The sequence below is a fragment of the Micropterus dolomieu genome, linkage group LG10 (genome assembly GCF_021292245.1).
Source record: "Micropterus dolomieu isolate WLL.071019.BEF.003 ecotype Adirondacks linkage group LG10, ASM2129224v1, whole genome shotgun sequence".
Classification (NCBI taxonomy): Eukaryota; Metazoa; Chordata; class Actinopteri; order Centrarchiformes; family Centrarchidae; genus Micropterus; species Micropterus dolomieu.
This window is the reverse complement of record NC_060159.1, coordinates 25,020,783-25,047,999: the sequence shown is the minus strand read 5'-3', so window position 1 is coordinate 25,047,999 and position 27,217 is coordinate 25,020,783. Positions and strand designations below refer to the sequence as shown.

General features: G+C 40.3%; 1 protein-coding gene across 4 annotated transcripts in view; it reads right to left on the bottom strand.

The window, feature by feature from the left end:
- Positions 1-27,217, bottom strand: part of hivep2a (HIVEP zinc finger 2a) — a 132,175-nt gene that overhangs the window by 53,809 nt on the left and 51,149 nt on the right. For 3 of the 4 annotated variants that reach the window (XM_046061551.1, XM_046061554.1, XM_046061550.1), the window contains one exon: positions 4,161-4,231. The gene's annotated coding sequence lies outside the window, so the exon portion shown is untranslated. Of the gene's footprint in view, positions 1-4,160; positions 4,232-14,546; positions 14,648-27,217 lie in introns of those variants that run through there. The other variant, XM_046061552.1, reaches the window with a different exon arrangement.

Below are 27,217 nucleotides of genomic sequence, written 5' to 3'. Positions count from 1 at the left end.
TCGCTTGTTCTCCATCCACAACAATCCGCTGTTTTTTATGAGTTAATATTTTCAGTACTCCAGCTAATTTAAAATTACTATCCCAGCTGTTTGCCACCTGTTTGCTTTGCGTGCATTTCCTCGTTCTGTCCGCATGCGAACATATATTTCCATTTATGTTGTTGCCGTGCATGGGGCTGCAAAAACAAACAAGAGTTTTGCTCAAGATGATATCAGCGCAGCCAAATCCCTCTCTTACCACCTCTGGAGGTTGTCAGGGACAACTGGATCCTAACTCGTTGTCAATAAACCAAGCGAGGGTACATTTATCCCTGAATTATTCTGGTGTTTGGCTCTATGTAAATACTGTGGTGACCTGTAATTTGAGCCAGTTCAAACTGTTTGACATTCACGTTTATTCAGCACTCAGGACCACAAATTTGCACCGCATTTTGCTGGTGAATCATTTAAATACTCTATGTCTATTGTTTCATTTGATCTTATGTTTCTGTATATTTAGTTTATTGTGAGTATGTATTGTGTTGTGATGAAAGCCACATTTCCCACTGGGGAGAGTAAAGAAATCCTTGAAGCCTCGACCCCTGAACGCCCCCTCTGCCTGTGTTGGAACACAAGCATTTCCCAACTGGGGCAAGACAGCTGCATCAATATCAGACTGGAGACAGAAAGAGAGGGGGGGAGATGAGAGTAAAGATGGCAATGAAAGAGAGATAGGGGGAGAGAAAGAGGAGGTCAGCGAGGTTCTATTTTTATCTTTCCTGAGTCGTGTCTCGGCTTGAATGGAGGCAAAGAAGAATTGTGTTGAAAGGCCCGTGCACGCAAATTATTTCATAACCTTGGCACACAGCAGGCTGCTGAAAGCCAGTGATTTCAGTATATCAGTGTATAAATGTGTGTGTGTATGTGTGTGATCACGAAGCACTAAGCCATCATCACAGCTTCACTATGACCTCCCCGGAGAGCTGGAAACACATCGCATTGCAACATGTTGTGTTTTACTGATTTGTTTTTTCATGATATCTTTTCGTACCACTCGGACTGCCGCTGTAGTAATGCTTATATTAGAGCGTGTGTATGTTTGTGTGTGTGTGTGTGTGAGCTTAATATATTCTTTTACAGCTTTCTAACATACTTTTTTTTGTCCACCAACCACAATGTCTGTGTCAAACCAAAATCATCCCAGCTACTTCGACTGATGGTAATTTAGCTCCCTGGAATGTCTGTGTGTGTTTGTCTGTGTGTGTGTGTGTGTGTGTGTGTGTGTGTGTGTGTGTGTGTGTGTGTGTGTGTGTGTGTGTGTGTGTGTGTTTTACAGCTGACTTCTAGTTCCATTTCTGGTTGTGGTCACATTGAAATTCTGTCCTCTCCTGCTGTTGCAACTATTTAGATTCAAGTAATTCTCCTTATTTTTTACCGGATCATGGATGCTGCATCTGGAAACAGCAGAGAAACCAGTAGAGTTGGTTCAGAAATCAGCTGGTAACACTCCATAATAAAGCAAAATGCCAGAGATACAAGACAAATTAGTATAAACAGTTCTACAACAGTATATAAACTGGGTTAGGAAGTTTTACAATATAAGCTGTAACGTTAAAAAGTCAAGAAAGCAGTCAAATCAGTTCAGAAACCAGTTGTTAATACTCCTCAGTAAAGAAAAATGGCAGATATACAAGAGAAACCAATATGACCAGTTCAACAATAGAATATAAACGGAGACTGCTAGTTTTACAATGTAACATTAGACAAAATAAAACAGTTAGGAAACTCGGACACTTCAAATTAGAAACCAGTCTAACCAGTTCAGCAACACCTTTTTTTTTATTCAGACACAAATCAAACAGAGCTTGATGTCAACTTGAGCCACAGCAACTGGTCACACACTCTGAAAACTGAGGGTTTTATTCACAAAAAGAATGACGTATGTGAAGATATCTAGGTCAAAGTTATCCAAGGAAGGTTAAATTCAAGGGCAACTGCACTGGTTGAAGAGCCTACTTGGAGACCAGAACTGAAGTAACCCCTCAGATAAGAGGCGAAACATCTTCAAGTATCTTCAACCAGCCCACTCTCTGACCTCTGACCTCAAGCGCTTGTAGTTTGCTTGGTGAAGACTTTGGAAAGGACCCGGGCAGTAGTATGTTTTCCATTGTATTGGCTTTGTAAATGGTGACTATAGGGTTAAAGTGCTGCTTTAATGTGAGGGTTTTTACATCTGACTTAAGCTCTCTTTTACATAGTTCCCCGACTTTAGGACAATGTATAAGAACAATTACTAAACATACAGACAAGGCACCGAAGTAGTTTTTATGTTATTGATTGGCCAGGATAGTCACATGACCTCAATTCAACTCTGTGCTCAACATCCACATAGCAGTTCCCACAACAACCAGTTCTTACTCCCAAGTCATCACATATGGACGCATGGTCAAGACCCCCTGCACTCAGAGTCACTGGGAAGACCCTTAGCGCCCTAGTTCAACATACAGGGGGAATCCCTGCACTGCAAAAACTGAGCTCTCCAAAACAAGAGGGAAAAAAGCATTAAAATGGGGGAAATCTTAATTGAAATAAGCAAAATTATCTGCCAACAGAACAAGAATATTTCACTTGCTACTTAAGGCCACAAAACAAGTGAAATTCTCTAACATAAAAGCCGCCTGGTAAGAAGAAATATCTTGTCAGACAAAAAGTATATTTTGCCTTCAATTAAGATAATTAATCTTACTAAGATTTTAGTTTTGCAGTGTGTAGCATCATTTATGAATGCTAACAACAGATGTAGGATATAAAAAACAGAAAAATTCAAGTAAGAACCTGGTTTGGGTGGACAGGTGGGCCAGAAACTGAACTTTCACTCATATTTATTCTTGCTATATTTGACCGTGGAGCCCTACACATCCAAAAACGACTCTAAAGGGAACCCACGGCGTTAAAAAGTGACGCCGAGGGGTCTTGACCAAGCATCCATATGTGACGAGTTAGGAATGAGAATGTGTTGCCCGCAACCGTCTCACGGTCTTCCACAGTGGATGAAGTTCAAAACTCCATCTGTGATGATATTTAAACAGTTCAAAACTCAAAGCTAGTGCACTTGTTAAGTAGAAAGGTCTGTAAAAAGCTAGTATGTGGAACTTGAGTTAAGATTTATTTTTTTGTCAGACCTTTAAATGATGACCTTACTTTTATAATTGCTTAGTTTCAAAGCCAATATGCCATAAAAAATGAACCTGCAGTGCACTGAGCCTCTGACCTCACTGTCTACACATGTTTACAGTAAAAATGTTTTTCACTGTGGAATCCTCTCTGTTTTTAAAATACCTATCTAGGAAGTGGATTTATGTTGTTTTGAGATGCAACATAAAATTGTGGAAAATACTCCAAAGCTGTATGGAGACCATCCAAAGTTTAAGTGTACAACCCTGAATCATCCTGTACATGTGAACTTTAGATGTATTCCGACTATGTGAGAAAAACATTGGTAAGTAGATGAAAAAGTAGCTTTTTAGAAACATTCTTGGCCCAAACACACTGCTCTGTTTCACACTGGTGTTTATGAACCTCACACACTTAATCACACCCAGAAAATCCATGTTACGCAACTCTTGCTGAGCTTTCCGCTGACCTGTTAAAACCTCGGAGGAGTCATTTCAGCTAAAAAAAGTATCTTGGATCTAGTCAGTGTGGTGACCAAGGGAGTAAGTGAGAGTTCGAACGGTGAAGCAGACCAAAGGTTTCATGGAGGGTTCCATTTAGGCCCTGGGACATCCCATCGCACATGAGCAATGAAACCGTATTGTTTAGATAAGAAGCTCTCGGGGAATCTAAAAAACCAATTTGGCCATCAGTGACGCTAAGCTGGTGTTTGGTCACAAACCAAGTCAGACAAACACACTAAGCTTAAATACCTTTTGTTGTCGTAGCTGGGTGCAGCATGGTGCAGCCATGCAGCTCACAGAATTAGGAGCTTCTGTTGCTCTACATCATTAAACTGTGCATTATGCTGCACAATCATGCACAGTAGATCTTAGTGCCAATAGGAAGTGGCCATGTAGGAGTAAAAAAATTGCCTCACTGCTCTCCATTCAAACCCGCGGAGTGGCTTCCTCCATTAATTATACTGTCTATGGTGGTGACAGGTGGGGGATTCTGGGAGGGCTTACCTGTTGGTCTACACGTGCTCAGTTTTGGTTTCGGCAGGAGTCTCGACAGAAGGTGTCCTCACGGGGCCATACTGTAAGAAAACACACAAGAGAATGATGATTTAGTTTGCGAATGTAACCTCTTTAACCCATCAACAATTTAAACTTATCCTATGCACAGTAACTTCCATTCAAATCCCATTCAATCTTATATTCTAGAGGATATTAAAAAGTAAAAAAAAAAAAAAAAAACAGATGTCAGGCTGAATTTTAACGACGTGTATAAAGTGATGCACAACACATGTATCATATTTTTCTTTTGATAAAATGGTGTAGCCATAAAAAAGTTTTAATATTTTAGTCAGCGTATCAGTGTCAGTGTGAACAACATGAAGCTTCAAAGAAGAGTTGGAACAAGCAGATACTTTAAATATTAGATCAGCTAAGATACTTTAACAATCGTAAAACTGAGTGAAACTGTGTGTTAAAAGGGAAATATGTGTTTGCTTATTTTGTGTTTGTGAGTCTTGGATGTTTTTATCTCTGCTGTTTGTGCGTCAGTGTGTGTGTATATCGAAGTCTTTGTGTATATTCAGTTCATTTTATCCTGTGTATGCATGTTTGTGGATTTAAGCAGGAGTTTTGAGTGTGTGTGTGTGTGTGTGCATTTCTGAGGGCATCCGGTCACAGTCAAAACAGGAAATAAACAGGATGTGGTGCAGGAAGTAGTCACCGGAGGTGTGAAGTAGAAACCCCCTCCCTTTTTACTATCACACACACACACATTCAGAAACATACACTAAATAAGTTCTTCAGCAGGAAGAAATGTGTGACGGGGAGGAACTGAGAGAAGAAAAGAAATAGTGAGAGAAAGAAAGAGAAATGGGGAGGGAGGAAGAGAGAAAGAGGGGGGTGAAAGAAAGCAGAGAGGGAGAGAGAGAAAGACAGGGACAGCAAAACAAAGAGAAAGGGGAGAAGAAAGAGAGAGAGTACACAGAGGGGGAGAAAGAGAGCCAGGCAGAGAGGTGGAGAGAGAGAGGGTAATAGAGTTGGGGAGAAAGGGGAAGAGTAAAAAGAAAAGAGGGAGGAGGCAGAGAGAAAAGAAAGGGGGCAATGAGAGAGTGCCAGATAAGTGGGAGAGTGAGAGAGAAGGTAGAGAGAGGAGGTAGAGGGGGAGGACCTGAGAGAGAAAGACGGGGGGACACATTCAGTGTGGGAGAAGGGAAGCAGAGGGGAAGATTAAAAAAAAATACAGAACAAGAGAGTGAGAAAGAGAGAGACAGAGAGAGTGAGAGTGAAAAGCAAAATGTGGAGGGAAGGAAGAGGCAGAGGGGGAGAAAGAGAGATAAGAAAGGGGGAAGTAAGAGAGAGCAAGAAAAATGGGAAAATAGGGGAGGAGGTAGAGACACAAGGCAAGGAGGGAGAAAAAAAGAAAGAAAGAGAGTGTAAGGGGGGGAAGAAGAGATACAAAGAGTGGTGGGGAAAGAGAAAAGAGAATGAAAGAGAGAGAGAAAAAGGAAAGTTCCTTCAACTCATCTGATTTGTCGTTTCTGCCACAGGGTTGGCAGAGAACAGAAACAAACAAACACACACACACACAGAACGGAAAAGGCTAAAACACACACAAACATCAACACATACCGACAACGTAATGGATGGAAAACATCAAAACACACACAGTGACAGAGAAGTTGACAGTCACATGTGACACACACACACACACACACACACACACACACAGTGGGATGGCTGTTTTGACATCAGATTTTTCCAAGTTGTCCTCTCACTCTGATCTGCCAGGACGAAGGCAAGGAAAAACTATGACACTGTTTTTCTGTTTCATGTCTGTCAAAACACACACACACACACACACACACACACACACACAGATGGCGAAGCCAACTTGTGTGTGTTTCCATCCGTCTGAACTGAGCGTTTCCAAAGAGGAAAATGAAGCTTGCTTCTTTTTTTATTGGACTTTTTCTAACAACATGATCACACTTAATCTACAACGCAGCTCTTCTGCATGTTTTACTCATAATCCTGTTACGCTGAGTCCGGTGAGTGATTTCATGACTCAGAGGACATGACATGAAACTGATCAAGTCTGGTTATTGATTATAAAACTACAGTTACTGCTACAGTGGGTAGTGGAATTCATAACCTTTCCAGATGAATCTCAAAAAACAAATGTGTAACTCATACCGCCATGCCAACTACTAGTAGTAATCAACCTTTGACACAAAAGATATTTAAAAGAATAGCGAGATTTAAGGGCTTAACTTGGTTCCACTTACATTAATTATCACCTTACCATAAACATGATAATTGGATGATGGCAGCCGCTGAGAGGATATCATTTGCATATTCCTATACAGTCGCCTTAATCAGTTTAAGATCATTAGTGTGAAGGTAAACATGCTTATGGCAGTCTAATGAAGCTGATGTAAGTTATGTGACACCGCAGGCTTTAAAGGGAGAGTCCATGAATTATTGCTTTTGTAGAAACTGCTTACATCTTGTATGGGGAGTTTTTCTTAGGATGAACACCCAAGTGAAGCAGAGCTTTTCACCACCTCCTCCCTGTTCACTTGCAACTATTACTACAACTTTCATGCAATCAAATCATCCAAAGATAGTCAAGAGTCAGCAAGAAAAATCTGGTTCAAGGTTTTTTACGAAATGAGTTGTTTAAGTGATACAAAGACGCAATGAAGCAAGCGAGGCCACGTCAGCTATTGAAATGTTCTCTTATAACTATGCAGCATTTCTGTTGCCTGATTATGACTTTAGCTCAAAAAATATATATTTTTGAGCTGGTTTTCACAAACCCAAGAATAATTAAAGGATAAGCCATGTTTTCAACGTTTAATGTTCCAGCGAAAGTTGCTACATTTATGTCTTGTTACTCATTGTCACCACCAAGAAAAAGCCCAAATAAGCCCAAACCTTTCTTCCAGTCAGCATTTTGGAGGAGGAACTTCTCGCTTGCAAAAAGTAAGATATGTAAAGCTTCTGATGAAACAAACGTGATGAAAATGATGACACATTTCAGAGTGATTTAAACACTGTAAAAAACTGTTGCAGCAAGGTTTCAGCAGAGATGCCTTGCTCAGTGGCATCTCAAAAGTCATTGCCTTGAAAGGGTTTTCATACTCTGTCGACACATGAATTGAACCAACATTTGACCCAAAGACCATCCAGCTATCACTAATCATTGAACTTTCTCTGCCCTCAATGTAAAATTCATGAACATGTAGCTGGCAATGCTTTTATCACATTCAAATAGTTTTGAATACAGATCTTCTCTTTGTTGAGTGGCACAGTGAGTGTGGAAAGAATGAAGAAAAACTGATGAAAGGAAATACTCAGCAGACAGAGAGGAGATGACATGCAACAAGGTCACAAGTTGGATTCAAATCCACAACATCTGGAATACATGGCTACAGGGTGGGAAATTACCATCAGCCACCAGCCAAACTCTGGCAACTTGTCTGCAACTGGTAGGCTTGTCTACTGGACCCAGTTTTTGGCAGGTAACCAACCATCATTTGGAGTTTGATTCTTTTCTAAGTAGCACATTCGGGTGCCAAAATGAGGAAGGAAGCAAGTGAATTTTGGAATCCGTTAACCACTGCTAGCAGAAAAAAAAGCCCCCTTCCCATCTTTCCTGAAAGTCTGCACAGTGTGCTAGCCAATAAAAGAAAGTTGATGTAAAAAACAAGCTTTAAAGCCACGTGACTTTGTGAAAGCAAGGGATTAAATCCTGCTAATCGCATCCCTCCCCTTCAACATCTTTTCCTACCTTCTTTCCAAACTGGAAGATGGAAAGATCAAGGTAGAGATGAGACACAAAAGGGCAGAGGAGAAACAAATAGGTGTGGAATATTCCTCTGTTGATTTTCCATTCAGTGCAGACTGGGAAGTAAAAATGCCTCCGGGTGAGGAAAAATTTGGACTCTATTCTCATCTCTTCCCTATTCTCTTTTTTCCTCTTCTCTCCTACAGTCAATCTGTCCTCTTTGGCCATTGACTATTTGTATTTCTGCTTGTATCCTTGCTTCTCATCACCCTGTTCTTTGTTGCTGTGTCCCAGCTTTATTATAATAAAACCATTAACGAACCAGGCAACCATGCAAACAACTACCAAGCAACCATCTAACATATCACAAGTAGTGCAACGTCTGACCAGCTAATAAATCCACTAACTTTCCAGACACTTTCAAAACAACTGCACTGTCAACTAGCTAAACAACTCACACATATCATACAAATGTTACAGGACTTTTAGAAGCTGTGACCATCCACTGACACAATTACTCATGAGTTTAACCATTCAAATGATGTGCAAGAGGCTTACAAGTCATCTCTGTCAATATCCAAAAACACCAACATATCCATCCAATCATACCTAAAACTGAAGAAAAAACATTCAAAGTACCTGCAGAACCTTTAACTGTCCAAATAGTTTATTGAACAAAACAGCAACTCTTTCAACCAATCAAGCACAACGCCTATCCATTCAAACCAACAACACACCATAATTGCATCTGTACAATCAATCAAACTCCAAGTTGGGACACGTCAAATCATTTGACATTTCCCAGTATATTCAGAGCATTAAAAGGTCAAAAAGTCAACAAACAAAACAAACCATGAAACAAACAGCCATCCACCAACAAAGTCATATAATGTCTTCACTTAGACTACATCCAACTAACCAACCCAACCAACAAACCAGCCATACTGTGAAGACCTAATTAACCAACACATCAGCAAAACAATATAGTATATCATTAATATTTAACCAACAAAGAGGCTTCCATAAAAAAAAAAATGTTTATGCAAAAAACTGATCAACAAGACTTCATGAAAATCTAAACTTTTCAATTCAAACTAACCAGACAAACCAATTTTTCCAAAACTTTCTTTCCATCTTATAATTCTGAATACAAAGACTCCCAAAACAGTCAGCCTGCAGTCCTGTATCTAAACAACAACTCCTTCAAATCAGCTCAGGGGCATACAATTATACTTCAACCATTGACCACCACATCAAGCAACAAATCAATCAAGTATCTGAAACATCCACAAATTCTGGATAATTAAAATTGGCAGGCAACTCTGAACTTGAATACTGACACATTTCAAGAGTGTATTTCTGTGCTGGATAACTGAAAAATGTGAGAATAATTTTTGGGAATTTATGGAAGTGCTGCACTGTAAAGAGAAGGAAAAGGGGGAAGGAAAATGCCCAGTTTTTTATTCCACTGTTAAGCTGCTCATTATGGAGCCAGACACCACACACACACAGACACACACACACACACACACACACACACACACAGACCACAGAGGAATTTCCGAGTTTCATATAAAACTGATAATGGGATGTGTCCCAGCGGGAGTGGAAAATCAGAGGTGACTTACGAGCCTCCACATTCCAATCTCAAAAACACACTCACCCCATTCCTGAATTACACACACTCAAATACACAAATACACTTACTTTTACACCTATGGGGGAAACAAAACGAGAAAGATGGAGAGACGGAGAAAGTTTGGCCGACAGAAAACAGTTAACTCCTCTAAGTTTCCATGTCTTCACAGCGCCTTTACTGTTTTTCTTTTGTTTTCGGGATAGAGAGAGAAAGGGAGGCAGTCGGGCATGAACAGATAAAGGAATTAAGAATTGAACTTGTGAAGGAGAGAAGGGAAAAGAAAAGAAAAAGAAAGCTAAGTAAAGAAAAGTAGAAGAAAGGGAGGGGGAGGGGTGAGAAGAGGACAATAAAACAGGATGAACGAGCAAAGAAAGGATAGGAGGAAAATATAGAAGGAATTAAATGACAAGAGAAGGAAAGATAAGTGGAAAAAAGTTCTGAAAGAAAGGTAATCAGATGAGAGGAAGACGAAGAGTAGTTAAAAAATCATAAAAAAGGATTAAAAAAGGATGTGGAGAGGGAAAGCATGAGAGGAACAAGAGTAAAGGACTCAAAAAGTGCATATAGAAAAGTTGAGCTACAGAAAACATTTTACTGCAATAAGCAACCATTCATCATTCTTCTTCTCTTCTTCCAAACTTTGTTCCATCATTCCACTTTACTTTCATTTCTGCCTCTACCCAAGTCATGTCATCATCCTCCCATCCTTCCTCCCCTTACATTACTCCTACATTGTCTTCTCATCGCTCTCTCTCCTTCCTCCTCCTTCCTGTTTTTCCCTCCATCACCCCTGTATTTTATCACTCCCTTTATAATCAGTCCTTCTTCTATTCACTCCCATCACCTCATCACCCCTCCATGCCTCTGTAACTTCTTCTATCACACCTCAATCACCCTTTCTCTCCACCCAATCACTCCTACTGTCACTCCCTCACTCCCTCCATAACTTTTAAACATCCCTCTGAAGTACCATCACTCCTTCCACACCTGCACCCCCCCTTCTATCCCTCCTTCCATCTGTCCTTCAGCATCCATCATCTCTACCTCCATCCTGCTCTCTGTTCCTCCATCCTTTTCTGCACTTTTTAATCATTCCATCAACATCCCTCCCTATTCCTGTATTTTTCCCCCTGTCTGCCTCCATCTGTCCATCCCTCTCTCCTATCATCCCTCCATCATGAAGCTCTGTTTGCCAGGCGACCAGAGGCTATGATATGCTGCCACTACCTGCTGTGTGTGTGTGTGTGTGTGTGTGTGGTCCTGGCAGCATTTGCAGCACAGAAGGTATAAGGGGCTTATACCTGCAGAGAGTAAGAGAGAGAGAGAGACGAATGTGGAGTGTGTCGTAAAACTGGACGTCAAGGTGATACAGCCACCTGTCCTGCTTGTGCATCTATGTGCGTGTGTTAAGGATACTAAGAGGAAGCTGGGTTGTGTTTGGTAACATGAGTTTTGTGGTTGAGTTACTACTACTACTACTACACACACACACACACACACACACACACACAGAGAAGATGCATAAATGTAGGTCAGACGCATAGTTGGACAGATAGATGTCAGAGAAAAGGAATGAATGGGAAGAAAAAGACACAAACAGAAATAAAGTTTTACAAGTAACTTAAAACCCTTATCCACTTTATTTTAGTTAGTAGAATATATGTACTCTAACTTTATTACACTCCCAAAGGATTGTTGTATGTAGTGTTCATTACAACTGCTGTCTTCCCAAAGTAAAGGGAGAAATAATTCTCTTCTCTAGACCACACCCTAACAGTATAAAGAGATGTCACATTCAATTCAGGCTCTGTATATAAATACATTACACATATATTTTCTGTATATATTATATATTCTGGGGTGTTTTCAAACCACAAATAAATGTTGATCTTTAAAGATAACAAAAATAAAAAGTGTGTTTAAAATGTAATTAGTTTTGTGAATCCTTAAAATTCAATTCTAGTTTATAACAATTTGGGTCGTACTTTTCCAACTTGACTATCAATTAATTATTAATTAGTCACCAAGCTAGCTGCTAAGCTACTAATGCAGCAAAGTCACCAATGAGAAGTCAGCTGGACAAACACAAGTAGTCATATGAACCGTTACAGGTTGTAATTAAACCCCTGGGTTTAGCTAAAGGTATTTGGAAAATAAATGTTTTCTTATTCATTGTAAACATCCATCACAGCTTACAGATAAATGTCCTCGCTAAATTTTGGCCTATTGCGCTTGTTGTTAGTTGTGCCACAGGTGTCCTGTACAAGGAGGGATTATTACCGACATTCCAGGTACACTCACTTTCAGTTTGATCTCCTAATAAAGTGGTTTAGATAATGGATAAACTGTTGGCTTGTTGACAAGCTGCTACTGTAAAGTCACTACAGGACTATTGCATCGAGGCTATGTTATGGCACTGATAGAAAAAACAGACAAAACAAGAAAAGTTTCACAAGTTACATGCCATTTCCTGTGCATTGGAAGCAGCAGCCAGACAGACTTTACCAAGCAACTGCAACACAGTGTGCACAAAAATAAAGCAGATAGTGCGTGATGTTCTCTGTGATGGACTATGTCTCTGCAGGATGATTTTCATATTGTACGCAAATGAATAGGCGCTGACGTGGAAGCAGAGAACAACATATTCCGACATCAACAATCCCACAGAATACAGTTCTTTGGAAAGTTTTTAGCAGCAATGTAAAGTGAAGGCAAAGTCTTTTTGCACTAAATGGGCTGAAACATAAAACAAATCTCAAGGTCCTCAAGGTTAAATCATGAGCACATTGTTAGCTGAAGCTGTTAGTGCTAATCTAACTTCCCCTTCCTTAATTAGACTGTTACTTGGAACCTCTGCTAGCTCTGCATAAGAGGATCTTTCTGGGAAGCAAGATCTCAGAAAATTCCCATCTTCAGAGTCACATCTCCATAAAAAAACAAACAAAGCCCATTTAAATGTTATCTCTGCTGAAGTAAAGTGATCAACTGTGGCCTCAGACACACATCGCCTACTCACCCGACTCCAGACCATCGCACAGCGCGTGCACGTACACACACAAAAAAAAGCACACACGTGCACAGCAAACGCTCACGTGCACATACCAGGGCAGAAGCAGCACACTTCACTGTCTGAGAATTTGTGAATGGAAAAATGGTTTAACACACTTGGCGGACAGGCAGGACTTCCTACGCTCCTTTCTAAGAGGACTGGAGGAACTGATTGTCTGTCAGTCTATTAGTCTTCTGTCTGTCTGCATGTCAGTCAGACATGTATTTGTATATCAGCCTTATCAGTCTGTCTAAATGTTTGACTGTTACTGTCTGCATGTCTGGCTGTTTTGGTTGTCTTTATATAAGGCTGTCTGACTTTTTCCATTTGGCTGCCTGTCTTCCTATCTGTTTTTCTTTTTGTCTGTCTGTCTTTTTCTGTTTGTTTACCTGTCTGTCTGAATGTCAACTTGTCTGTCTGCCTCTGTTTTTGTTTGATTCTCTATCTGCCTGCCTGTCTCCTTGCTTCACAAACTGTCTGTCTGCCGGAAAGCCCATCTTATGTTTGTGTCTATCTGTCACTTTATTCATCTTTCCATCTACAGTATTTGCTGAACTGTCTGTCAGTCTTTTTCTGGAAAAAGAGACAGACAGCTGCATCTTTTCCACTGTCTCTGTCACCAAATCCAGACTGACTTGAACTATTATGGTATATGAAAATCAAAGTAAGTGAACCATAAGTCAACATTAATCAGGGTTAAAAGACACAAATGACCTGAAACTGGATCAGGCAAATTTCAAAATAAAAGTATTTCCAAACATTAGACTCACAGGACAGACACAGTTTACAGAGAGAGAAACAAACAGAGAGAGGAAAATAAAAAAACAGAGAAGATGAGGAAACAACGCCAAGAGAAAAACAGAAAAAAGAGAGAAAGAATGGATATGAGGAAAAAAATGAGATGAAAGATGACGACAGAGGAGAGACTGATAAAGGAGATGAGATGAGAGGAGGAAGAAAATTAGCAGAGGAGAATACTGGAGGGGGAAGAGGAGAAGCAAAGTGACGAAGAGGCCAGAAAAAGACAAAAGACTGAAACGTAGAAAAGGCGAAAACATAGTTGTTGAAGTTGTGAAAGAATGAAATGAAAATGTAAAAGCACGACAAAGTACAATAAGAGAAAAAAGACGACAAGGAATCGCTCTCAAGGTCACTGTTATCGCACCTCTTTGCTGGCTGTGTGTATTTCTGTGTGTGTGTGTGTGTGTGTGTTGTGTTTACTAGAGTAATGTGTGGTACAAGGGAGGCCCCAGCAGCGAGGTAGACACGGAGCATATAAACAAACACACACACACAAACACACACAGTTCAATCTGTTTTCGAGTAAAGCACTGTTCTGATGGCGTAAAACGACCAACATCCCGTGTGTGTGTGTGTGTGTGTGTGTGTGTGTGTTGCAGTGGCAGCCCTCGGTTAATGGAGGGAACTGACACCACTGTGTGAGACAGTCAGCTGTCCAGTGTGTATGTGAATGTGTGTAAATGTGTGTGTGTGTGTGTGTCCATTAACAACAGCACCCTGGGAGAGAGTAGAGGGTGATGAGGGATGAGGGTTTGAGTAGATAGACAGACAGAGATACGTGGATGGATAGATAGAGAAAGAGTGAGAGAGAGAGTAAAAGAAAAAGGCAAATTTCTGATTAAGTATCTTATGTCACAGTTACCCTTGTCACACACACACACAAGCGATTACCACACGCTGTCATTCGCGGCTGCTGCATTACCACGACAACAGCGGACGAGGACATCCCCCCTGCTTGGTTGCAATAGACACAAACACACGCACAAACGCGCACAAATACACTAACAGGAATACACCCCCTTAACAGAGAAAAAAAGAAGGCATCACAAAGAAAAAAGAAACAATCCATACATAAGGATGATAGATAGATAGATAGTAAACCAACTGTAAACCAACCTGGCCGGCTCTCCCTTCCTATTACCGAAAGCATTCCTCTGTGTTCACACTCCCTCCTTCCAATGCCACGGTAACGTCCGACCCTCTCACACACAATTTCTCTCTCTCTCTCTCTCTCTCTCTCTCTCTCTCTCTCTCTCTGTATCACATACACACACACACACACGCACACACACATGCACTCAAGTTTAAACTCCCATTACGTCCAGTTCATCAGCAGCCATCCATTCATCCATCCGTCCGTCAGCCTGTGTGTTTACATCTGAGTGTGCTCACTCATTCACTGGGCAGGCATGTGTGTGTGTGTGTGTTTGTGTCTGTCGGGAGGTGTATGTGTGTGTGTGTGTGTGTGTGTGTGTGTGTGTATAGCAGAGTGGGAGCCCTAGAGAAACACTCTCTTGCCACAGGAGTAAAGCCCAGGCGTGACGCAGAGCCAGAAATAGATGGAGGGGCCGCGGCTGGGGGAGAGGCGCCGGGCCAACACATATGGCTCTTTTGCAAGGACATACTCGTACACACATACACAAAACTTAAACACACATCTCATTGAGACTTGAAAACTTTGATTCAGTAAAAGGAATCAAATGTAAATTGGATGTGTGTGTGCATGTGTGTATTTAGTGTTTGTACAGAGTGTTTATGTATATTTAATATGTATTTTAAACTGCTGTAGTTTTAACACACAACCAAACAAATATATAGTTAAACAAATAAATACATTACTAAATCAACAACTCTTCAGTTGTAATTGCCAGAGATCTTCAAAGGTTTAGTATTTAGTACTTCTAAACAACCCAAAAAGGACCCATGACTAGCAAACCTAAACCCAAGATGGACCCATCTATTATACAAAAACCACACAGAGCTGAACAGACCGAAGTCCAAAAACAGCTTGTTGCCCTTTTTATGCACAGCCCCCCAATTTAAGGGACAATGTAGTAGGATAATAGTTCTATTCACAAAGCAACTACAAGGAGCTTTTAAAAGCCTTAAAATTGTTGAATAGTCTTGACTGGCCACGTCAGTCACATGACCTCCGTCCATGTTTCACCTGCTTACTTTGTGGCCCATGAAATTGGAGTCCATATATAGAAAGGGATACGATTCCTACACGGTTCATCTAATGTGTATGTAAACACACTCCTACTAAAGATCACTGTCCTTCTGCTTACATCCTACAACACCCTTAATGTAACCGGCACAATCAACAACATGATCAAGCTGACGGAGTACTGCGTTGTGTTTTTCTGAATTTGACTAAACACAGAGCTTGTGTTCTCTTATCACCTTATCGGACTATTGCATGCTGTTTTGTCCAAAAAAATATTTGTGCCAGACTTATAATTTTAGTAAAACCTGAATCAAAACTGAGCTGCACCTCAAACCTGTTTCAGGTCAGGTCCTCAGGTACCCTTAAAAGGTACATGTGGTGTTTAGCTGTAAACAAAAACAAAATGTTTCAACATTATAAGTTCTGTATTGTTTACATCCATGTCTAATAGCTTGCAGTCTTCTTCTTCCCTTCCTTTGTTGATGCATTGCTGTGTTTCTTGACACATTAGTGCCACCTGTAGATCAGTAGTGTAGTGTGAAACCATTGGCAGGACTGTGTATCTTGCTTTCTCGTGTGCGTGCACACCCATTCATAAGTTAACTGCTCCACATATGTTTTGCTACTAGAGGTACAAAACTCCACAGTTTACCTTAAGACCTGTAATAAACACATACATATTTATGTATTAAATCATATACAGTATTGCGCAGGTATAAATGCACACATGATATGTAAGAACAAACACACATGCAACCACTAATACACACACACACAATACAAAAGAAAACTCACCAAACACAGTCATGGACACACATGTGATATGATCACAAAAGTATCCACACACTTCCAAAAGATTGTTGTGCGTGTACACCACACTCACTCACTCCCAGTGTCTCTCCCTGCTTATGGGTGTGTGTGTGTGTGTGTGTGTGTGTGTGTGTGTGTCACTGACACTGGGGCCCGCCCTGTTGTGCATTGAGAATACTAAACATTGATGCATTTGATATTCATTTCATATGAATAATTTATTCATATATGCACAAAAGGCCAACCTCAGGTCTATTATGGCATGTACTTTCTGTGTGTGTATTAGTGTAGCCTGTGTGTTTTCGTGTGTGTACGTGTGACACGATGCAGAATATTTGCAAATCTCAGCACTCTGCAGCCTGCACCTGGTTTAACACTGATGTAAACACTATGCATTATGTATCACACACACACATACAGATGTACATGTGAAGCCTGCTACCAATAAATAGTCCCTCTACTGTTTAATTTCACATGATACAATAAGTGTTACATTTTTAGATCATTACTTATAATTTAACTAACTAGCAAACAATAGGTTTGATAAAGTCTGGGCATATATTTTCTAACTAGGCCAGAGAGCTGTATGTTCTCTCCTAAGCATTTATAATTCACTACTTTATTGTTGACTATAAGCGATCACATAACACTCATAATGTCCACACACACACACACGCACACACACACACACACACACACACACACACACACACACACACACACACAAACAGAATGGCAACTGCTGGTTATGAAACAGCTGTTGAATTGAGGGTTCTGTATGTATCTGAGCCGTGAGAGTGTGGCTTACATAAATACTTGATAATATCTGGATTGCTCTCAGCCTGAAAATATATAATCCTTCTTGTTAGGGAAACTCGCCATGGGGATGGAACGAGAGAAAAGACGGAGAAACAGAAACGGAACGGAAGGAAGGATCGAGGAAGAAAGAAACGTCAACTGTCAGCCTTTTGATGGATACAAGAATCGATTGAACATTATTGTCCAGCTTAGAAACTCAATATGAGAAAACATGTAGATAAAATTGCCTGACAATGAGACGTTATTGCATATTCATTTTATGTCATTCATTTAACCTAACACTGTGTTCATTTTTGCTGATTCCTTGTTGGAAGAGGTTATTTTGTTTTGGTTTACATTACATTTATTTATTTAGCCAACGCTTTTATCCAAAGCAACTTACAATTGCTGTATATGTCAGAGGTCGCACACCTCTGGAGCAACGAGGGGTTAAGTGTCTTGCTCAGGGACACATTGGTGGATGTGTCACAGTGAGGAATTGAACCCAGGTCTCTGACACCAAAGGCATTTGTCTTATTCATTGCCCCATCGCCACCCTTAAATATCAGTAGCAATTCATTTTTGGTTGATACGGAAGTTTCCAAATTCATTCTTAGCAGCAGTTAATGTGTTGCACATATATAGAAAAAATAGGCTACGCAATCTTATTTCTGTAAGTCGACTCTAAACAACCTGTGTTACCACATCATCCACACTTGTCGAACTTCTGTGGCCATGCATTGAACGCAACTTCAGATGTATTTGAATCAAGACTCTAGGAACTGAGCTGGGCTGTGAAGCGATTTTGACCTAGTGACTATTACAACTTCTGCATTCACCATGTGATGCACACTGTGAAACAAACAGTTTGGAGAAAACAGAGGAAGAGAAACTAGTCAGCAAGGCAGTGAACAACTGAAACTACAAAAAGCACCACCTAGAGAATTCAAATTGCATTAACAGCTGCGTTAAGGGAGGTGAAACACCACCAGTAAGAATAACTAAGAACTACTTAAATTAAGAACTAATGGATCATGACTTATAACAGAGTAAAAGGGGATGATGCGATGGATGTGTAGGGTTTATGGAGCAGATGACTTCAGGTTAAGATGGAGGATGCAGAGCTGATGTGATTTGGATCCCGTAATCTAACTGCTGAATGGAGGCCGTTTGTCTTTTGTAGCCATTACAAGCTTCTTCTTTGTTAATGGGGAATATTAATTTCCTGTATTCCATCTTTACTGCATTAATATTTGATGATTAAATATGGCTAGAAGCGCCTGATCCTCATCCACAGCCGGGCTCTGTCTCGGTCTTTGTCTCTCTGCCATTTTACTTTTTGTCTTTCCAAAAAGTGTTTTATTTCTTTTTCCCATTTGCCTCTGCCTGGTGTTTTAGTCTCTTACTTGTTACAATTTCATTCTGTCAATCTCTCATCCACTAGCCCTCAAAATGCATTCCTTTCATTTTGCTTGTCCTAATTTTTCCTTTCCATATCTATATTTCAATCTTTCTCTATCTTTGAATTCCTCTCTGTCAGTGTTTTCTTCTTCTCCCCTCTGTCCTCCTGCCCTTAGCCTGGTTCAGTCTGGTTGTTGCTGACCAGATCCCAAGCCTTGGTTTCAGTTGTTCCCATGAGTGACAAGATGACACGTCTGTCTTCAGCCAACAACAACAACCCAACAGTTGTTTTAACACATTTGATATCCAGCAGCCAGTTGTGGGTGGATTTGAAAACTCAGCACGAGGCCAGCAAGAACCAGTAAAGCTGATTTTGTGTAGAATTCTTTTTGGGGGGTTTGCAACCAACCAATCAATCAATCAATCAATCAATCTATCTATCACACAAGCTATTGCTAATGTGTTTTGAGTGTCATTTTCAAGTGACTCAAGTCTTAATGCAAATGAGGGTCAGCCCTACTCTAATCCAGAGGGTGGTGGAAATGCACCTGAAGCTGTTTAGTAACTAAAGACACCAAAAGAACTTCTTCACTTAAGAAGTTAAGTTACAACAACAGTTCAGCTAACGTTAGGTGGCTAACACCTGCCTGTTGACTACAAGTGACAAATGTCTTGCTCATATTTACGGATTCTCACTCTGACCGCTCTCTCACCCACATGGATTATTAAGTGGTTGCACTGATCTGGGATCAGATAAATGCTACCAAAGCTCAGTGCGCCTATTGTATGATTGTGTGCGTTGAAATCGTGGGAGCCGTTTTCTTTCTGTTGCTTTATCTGTGACAGAAGAAATGCTAAGTTCTGTTTCATTTTATCTGACGTTATCACAGGGGACAGATGCTGTTAATGAGTATTTCCACAGACAGCTTACTGGTGAAGTTATACACGAGAACAGTAAAGACTATGCATCTTGGAGAGGCAGATGTATTTACACCTGTTAAACATCTGGCTGGAATTCATCTCAAACAACCACCACAGGCACTTTGGGCAAATCATTTTTAATCCGTCTTGAATGCTTCTTGGATGCTTTTTGACACCAGATAGCTATCTGATCCCCCCAAGACACATGATGACTAAGTCTCTTCTCTCTTACACCCACTTCTCTTCTTTTTGTCTCTCTTTCTTTGCCTTTACACACCAATCAAAAGTCTTCCTTAATGTAAAGTAGCAGTTCACTGGTTAGCTGACAAGCACACACAAGTTCTTATACAGACATTAAGATACCCACACGTACACATACCTGCATGCAAACAACCGAGAATGCCTGCAAGTGCCCACATGTGAAGTGTTACACACACACACACACACAAATATCTACACACTTAAAATGCACGGGCACACACAACTGTGAGTGCTACACACATGCACACACACTTTTATAGACAACAGAAAGCAGTTGTGAGGTTTGTTCACTCCACAGCAGAGTTTCCCTGCAGCAAAGCACCATGGGAAACACGGCATGGTCCTGAAACAAAGTGTTTCCCTATACCCACGGGACATTAAGAAAACCTCGAGCTGCGGCGGTGGTGTCTCTTTTAAACTGGACATTGAGCACATATGAGCCATAGTTCAGAAATATTGAGGAATAAGCAAATAAAATTATGTACTTTGTGTTATTTGACATATTTCTGACCAGTATTGGGATTTAAATAGCAATTTTATTCCATGAATTAAAATTTGGGCTACCAACTATCTAATAGCTATTTTAGTACTACTTTATTCTGTTTTTATGCTTTGGCACGTTCTTTTATCAAAGCACCATGCCGATAAAGTTTCATTGAACTTAACTGAGAGAGAGAGAAAGTGAGAGGGGCCACGTTAGCCTACAAGCCACAGGGGGACCCAGTTGAGTGTTATACAACCAAGCCATACCAGCACACACACACACACACACACACACACACACACACACACACACACCAGCCAGCTGTCCCTAATTCCAGCAGTGAAAACTATCTTTGTCTATTTGTCTATCTCTGCTTCTCTTTTCCTCTCTCGTCCACTATCTCTGAGTCAGACTGTATCGCTGTCATATCTCTCATTTTGTCTACTCATCGACACTAAATGGCCAAAAGTATGCGGACACCCCTGTCTGTTTTTCATGCTTTGCGCTGGGCTCCTTATTTCCAAATAAGGGAAATATTAATATTCCAGCATAGAATGATATTTTAAACACTTCCAACTTTGTGTCAACAGTTTGTGGAAGCTCACTTTCCTGTTCTACATGACATGAGAATGCCCCACACAAAGAAATTTTTTCCTCTAGTTTGGTTTGGAAGAACTTTACTGGTCTGCACAGACCCCTTACATCATCCCTATCAAACACATTTGGGATGAACTGGAACACCGACTGTGAGCCAGGCCAACATCAGTGTTGGATCTCACTAATTCTTTTGTGTCTGAATGGGAGCAAATGTCTGCAGTCTGGTTTAAACACCAGGTGGAAAGTCTTCCCAAGAGAGTGGAGAATGTTGTAGCAGCAGATTAATGCCAGTGATTTCGGAATAAGATCTCATATGGATGTAATCTCGTGGATGTCCATACACTTTCTCTTTCTCCACACACACTCTCCCATCACTTCACACCCTCTTTCTTTGTCTCTGTCACCATGTCACTCTGCAAGGTTTCATGTTGCTCATGGCACCAGTCGCCCCCTGGGGGTGGTACAATATGCGTACACACCCACGCACAGAGACACACACTCTACTCGACTTACTCGAAAAGGCGGTGTTCATTAATAGAAGTCTTGTAGTGTGCCTAGGGGTCTTCCCACTCATAACAAGGGTGGCACACACACACATACCCGTATGCCAACAACCTTCCCAGCAGGCCAGGTGAAGATTAAGTACAAATCCTTGAGTTCACCCTCATTAAAGAAACTGCTGCCTGCCTCTCCAACACACACACACAACATACAACACACACACACACACAGCAGTAGCCAGCTGCACAGGTACAGCTGACAACAGCGGCTGACGTCAGCTCTTAAAAGGTTACCACAAACGTGATTACTGATTACAAAAAACACAGTGTTTACCCCAAACTTCTGTTCATTAAAGTTAACAAGTCAAACCTCAAAACAGAAAGGTTATCCTCGACTTTAATTACAGAAAATCAACACAAACTCAAATCCTTCCAAATTCCTTATTACTGCAGCAGAGAAGTAACACCTGTGACATGCTGCCATAATATAAGCCATGTGTAGATAATCATAGAGGAGCAAAGAAGGACAAAGAAGAGGACTTACTTCTGTTTAGCAGAATTCTGTTTTCACGTTACAGACACAAGCCAATTTTTCACCCAGTGTTTCCAATAAACTGTGCTGTATGTCGGTAATTTTGCTTAAAATTGGCTAGAATCTTTTAAAAATTAAAACTTTTTATTTGACACGTTGAAAAATGTTTAGTTGATGCGAAGCCCTGCTCTTTCTTCTAGCTGTTGAATTTGACTTTTTTACTTTCTTTAGTGTTTCTGAAAAACTGAATGTTGCTGTGGTTTTCTGTTAATATTCCAAGAAAAAATGGCATCTCTAGCTGTATTAGAGAGTTTAATTTGTGCAGATCCTCTTTTCTCCTAAGAAAAAGAAAAAATTTCGTTGGCATGTAATGACATGAGTTCGAGCCGCTAGCATGCTTTCAAAGCCTTGTGGACAACCTGTACATTTTAACTTAGAGTTTTAAGAAAATGTGTTTGGCGTGGACTAACTCACTACTACTACCAACTAACTAATAAGACAGGGGCCATTTCCTGCATTGGCTTATTTTGTTCAAAATCTGGCACAGTTGGGCTGATGTACATGCCCCATAGTTGGCCTACCTTCAAAGGGCGTTTAAACCAAGGAGTCCATAAACTTTGGTTGCCAAACATGGCCCAAAGCTGGCAAAAGTCCTCTTAAATATTCTGATAATCAGCCTCAAATCAATCCACAATTTAACCAGCTGTTGCAGCAATAAATGGGCCAGATTAGACAAACCTTTGGTGCCACTGGTGCCAGAACAAAGCCAAGTCAATAATCAGAATATGCCATATTTAGTTTATTGTTGTTCCTGTTTTTTTTTAACCTATTCATTAGCCAAAGACACATTTGCTTTATGGTTAGTGAACAATAATGTTTTTATGAATCTAAATCCAAATCTGAGGAGGTTCAGTCTAAAACAATACATTCATTAAATATTTTTAAATGGCAGATTTGAAGATATGTTCACATCAAGCTACATTAGCTAGCAGCTTTAATCCATGTATGAATAATACAATAGTCCTCATCCATTATGTTTGAACCTTAGTGATCTGTTTGTTTTTCTGTCTCGCTGTGTGTCGTCCAGCCCAGGCTTGCCCCACAAAGCTAAAATTATGCGGGGCTGTCCCCACTGACGCTCCAGCTATGTGTCCTTTTCACAGACGCTACTTTGGTCCCAGAGTCATCAGGAATATCCAGTTTAGTGTTACACAAGCAAAACTATGCCAGCACAAGCGCACACACACATACACGCAGAACTGTCAATCAGAGCTGACTGAGACAAACTAACCCACCAGCCTAAATCTGCTGGTGATTTTTACAGTTTTACCAAATACATGCTGAAAAGAATGGTACTCCAAATGACTGTGGGTATCTGTAGAGAACCTTAACCAAAATGGCTGTTTAGCAGAGTTGATCTGGCATTAAAAAAAAAACTGATCAGAAGCATCGTTTTGAATCACAAGCCTCTCCAGGAAAGGATACAATTTTGGAACGATTACTCAAAGTGCCATTTAATTTCTGTCTCATTTGAGTAAAACCTTTTTTCAACATACCCTGGTATTACATTCAGCGCCAATTGATGCTTTTAGGAGCAAATGGTAAGAGGGAAAGCTGCTTTCATCCATTTCAAAGATGATTTTCGGTGTCATTTTCATGTATTCATCCAGAGTGCTGAGCTCTTTCGTATACCTGTCAAAGGGACGAGTTGAGTGGAAATGTAGGAAACTGAAATCTATCAGGAACACTACAGCTTGGAAGGACGGAGCTGTTTAATTATAACAATTTTAATTTCTATTAACGGAATACTCCCCAAGCTTGGATCTGTCCAAAGTAAAATAAATTCACCTGCCAATACATCTAAAGCTGAATAATTAATAAAATTTACTAATCTGGCAACCCACGCTGTAGCCAGAGACGCAGCAAAGGAGTAGTGGGCAGATGAAACCTTCTTTACTCTAATTGCCTCCCGTCTTCCACTCCATACTAAATACACAGAACGAGAGTGGTATTCATCTTCTCGTTTTAACTCTCAGAGAGAAAGCAAATACTGCAAGTGTATTAATCCAAATGCAGAACTATTTCATTAAGGTAACCAGGATTGAACTTGCACAGGTACTGTATGTTTAAAGTGTGCCAACTGAGGGTCAGAAATAAACAAATAAAGCCAGATTAATTCTTCCTGTTTGCATTTCGGAAGATATCACTGTACCTCATTCTGTAAATCAGCACAAGCAAAAACCTAATAAAAACAACATCAGTTATCTTGATCCTGTCTGACTCGGTCTGAAGCGCTGAGAATTTTGTTGGTTTTTGTAAAGAAACTTTACAGATGATCTCACACAGCAATAGAAAGTCACATTAGGAACAAATGCATTTTCTTTTATTAGATATTTTGGTGGAGAAAAGCGCAGAAATAAACGTAGAGTCTATGTTTATTGTTTCAAATAGAGACATTTAATCGTCATAACACTAGCTCAGATAAAATCTAAAATGGGAACATAATGATGGCACTTTCCAATAAGTGGGTATTTGAATTTTTTTGTTTTGTTCAAAACTATGCTTCAAAAAATCTAATTGGACGCGCTGAACAGCATTTTGTTAAGGCACTCTTGCTCTCTCTTCCCCTGAGCTGACAGGAAGAGAAGCTGCCAGGCTGGCTCTGTATGTGCTTGTGTCAGTCAGTCAGCCAGCGGTTCGTTAACTAATTAGTGAGCTCGTTTATCTCATTAGACTCTGATTGATCTGCCAACTGATGGACTGGCAACTGAGCGGCCTGTGTGTGTCTGGTGTACGTCAGATGGAGCGGGCTAATCGATATTAACAACACAGGGAAGAGTTTAACTGTTACGCAACCTTATTATCTGGCAGCGACTGCACAAGGGAGGAGGGGCAGGGGATTCCAGTGTTACACCAATGTCACCAGAAGGGCAGCCGTCCTGTTAGCAGCAGGAAATTAGCTCAGATAGCACGGATAGCTGGCTGTAAGATGGTATCTGATGGTCAGGATAGTACATGGCTGGATTCACACAACTTTCAACTGTGTGACAACCTGCTACACACACTGTGTCACACACACACTCACACACACTGTCACACCCAGTAAGAAGATAGTGGGATTTAGAAATACAGTACAATAAGTTCTCAATTATTGTAATTGGTCATTTTTTACGTCCATGACATTTTTTATGTTGATAATACTTGTATCATTTAATATCAAAATATCAATATCAAAAATAATATCAGTCCAACATTCATATTACTTTTCAAGGCTGATCAGTTAGCCAATCTCAAAACCTTGAATTGATTAATCATTTATTACCAAATATTCGCAAGTTCCAGGTGCATCTCTGATGTACGTTGTTACAGTTAAATCTGTTGGTCTTTGCTATATCCTCCAGGTCTAATTGTTTAATTTAAATATCACTCCCATCCCTCAGACACACAAGTTTCCCTTGTGATTTACATACAGGTTACATAATGTATGGAGATTCTACTAAAGCGACTTGAGTTGCCATCCTGATTTTCTTTGTTCAGAGGTTAGATGTTTTGTAGAGCTCAATTTTGGTTTGCTTTTTTCCATTTAAGCTGCTTCTGTTTGGCAGAATCCGACCTCGCTTACTTCCCCCTCGGGAAATTAAAGAAGGAAAAAACAAACAAATAAAGGAGTGCTAGTCAAAAGATGAGGAGTCACCCTCGGCTTTCAGACAAAAACAAAACAGGTTGTTTACCACCAGAACTGGGATTTGGGATCCAGGCACCTGGAAAACTTGAAACATACATGTCAGGAAATCTTTATTAAGGCAGCGTGGGAACACTAATATTTCAGCCTTTATTTCTCCGAGGGGGAATTCCACACATTCCCACCTGGGAGCTGCCCAGTATAACCGCAGCTCTGCACTGCTGGGAGCTAACAGCTCTACTGGGAAAGGTTGGGAGCTGAACCAGCGACCTCAGAGTGCCAAGCCTGCTTCTACAAGCTGTGCCACTGTGGCCCTTTACAGAACAGAAAATAGAGCCAAATAAAGTAGCTAAGTTTAGCTTAGAAAAAATGTCTCTTGCCTCATTAGTGACTACTGTTTACAACACTTTCTGTGTTACGCAGTTTCTCAACCCTGTATACCAACCATGGATGCTTTATGTAGAAACCAAGAGAATTTCAAGACTCAGAAACTAACAAGACTGAGAATATTTGCTTGATTAAAAAAGTGGCTAAACTTGGTTAAACTTAATTGCGTCTACTGGATCAATAAATAATATTGATAGCAAGTATACAACAGACATTCTCACGCTTTTTAAAAGGTAAATACAGAAATTGCAACAATTCAATCCCACTTTCTAAGTGGTATGTACTCTTCATGTGTACTCGATCCTAGATCTGAAATCTCCCACATGACTTGAAGGCAGCATAAAGCAAGAGGATCCTTGTTATGTTGATCAAAACAAAACACGAAAATAGGCGAAAAGGGGCATTCAACCAATTTTACATATGAACTTCAGTTTACTCTTCACAGAGAGTTCAGCCTGTAAAGAAAAGTTGCATAATGGCTCTGGAAGGAAGTCATCAGGGTTATTTCTTCTTTTGAGAGAAACGACATGGGACTGAAGCACCCGAGAAAATAAGTTGCATTATGGCAGTTTAGGTGCTTGACCTATATTTGAGACTAAAAATCAGAATATTTCAGGCTCTGCTGATTTGATTTTGACAGTTATTTTCTTAATCTATCTAAATTGCTGCAGCGCCCCTTTAAAGAGGTTCATCTGAACAGGCTTTGGAGTGTATTGTAACAGTGTCTTACTGTAATGTAATGCACCATTATACATTAGACTAACATACTGACTGTATGCCATCAGAGACAATAGATTATTTAAAATAATATAATGGTATTCCAAACAATTCCTTAAAACAGTTGTAGCTCTGCAAGTCAATGTCTGTAGCCCTTCTTACTACATGTGCTCCGTTATGATATCCTGTAACCTGAGTGTACAGACACCAGGCACTGGGGGCACTTTTGATGAAATGTTCTGATGAGGTGAATGCAGGTAAAAGCCATAACCTTCATTGATTCCTGTTATTACATTTATATCGACCGCAGAGGAGAAAATGGAGATAAAAGAGAAGCAGATGAGTTTCAAGTTCAAAGTTTCAATCTTTGAGATACGGTAGTTGCAACACATTCTCACTTCCGACTCGCCATATATTGAGACTTGGTCATCATGACCCTTTAGTGTCACTTTTAAGGCTCCGCGATCAAGTTAGCAATGATTAGCAACAACAAATGTGTAACGTCCGGTAAAGATAGCAGCAATAAATAT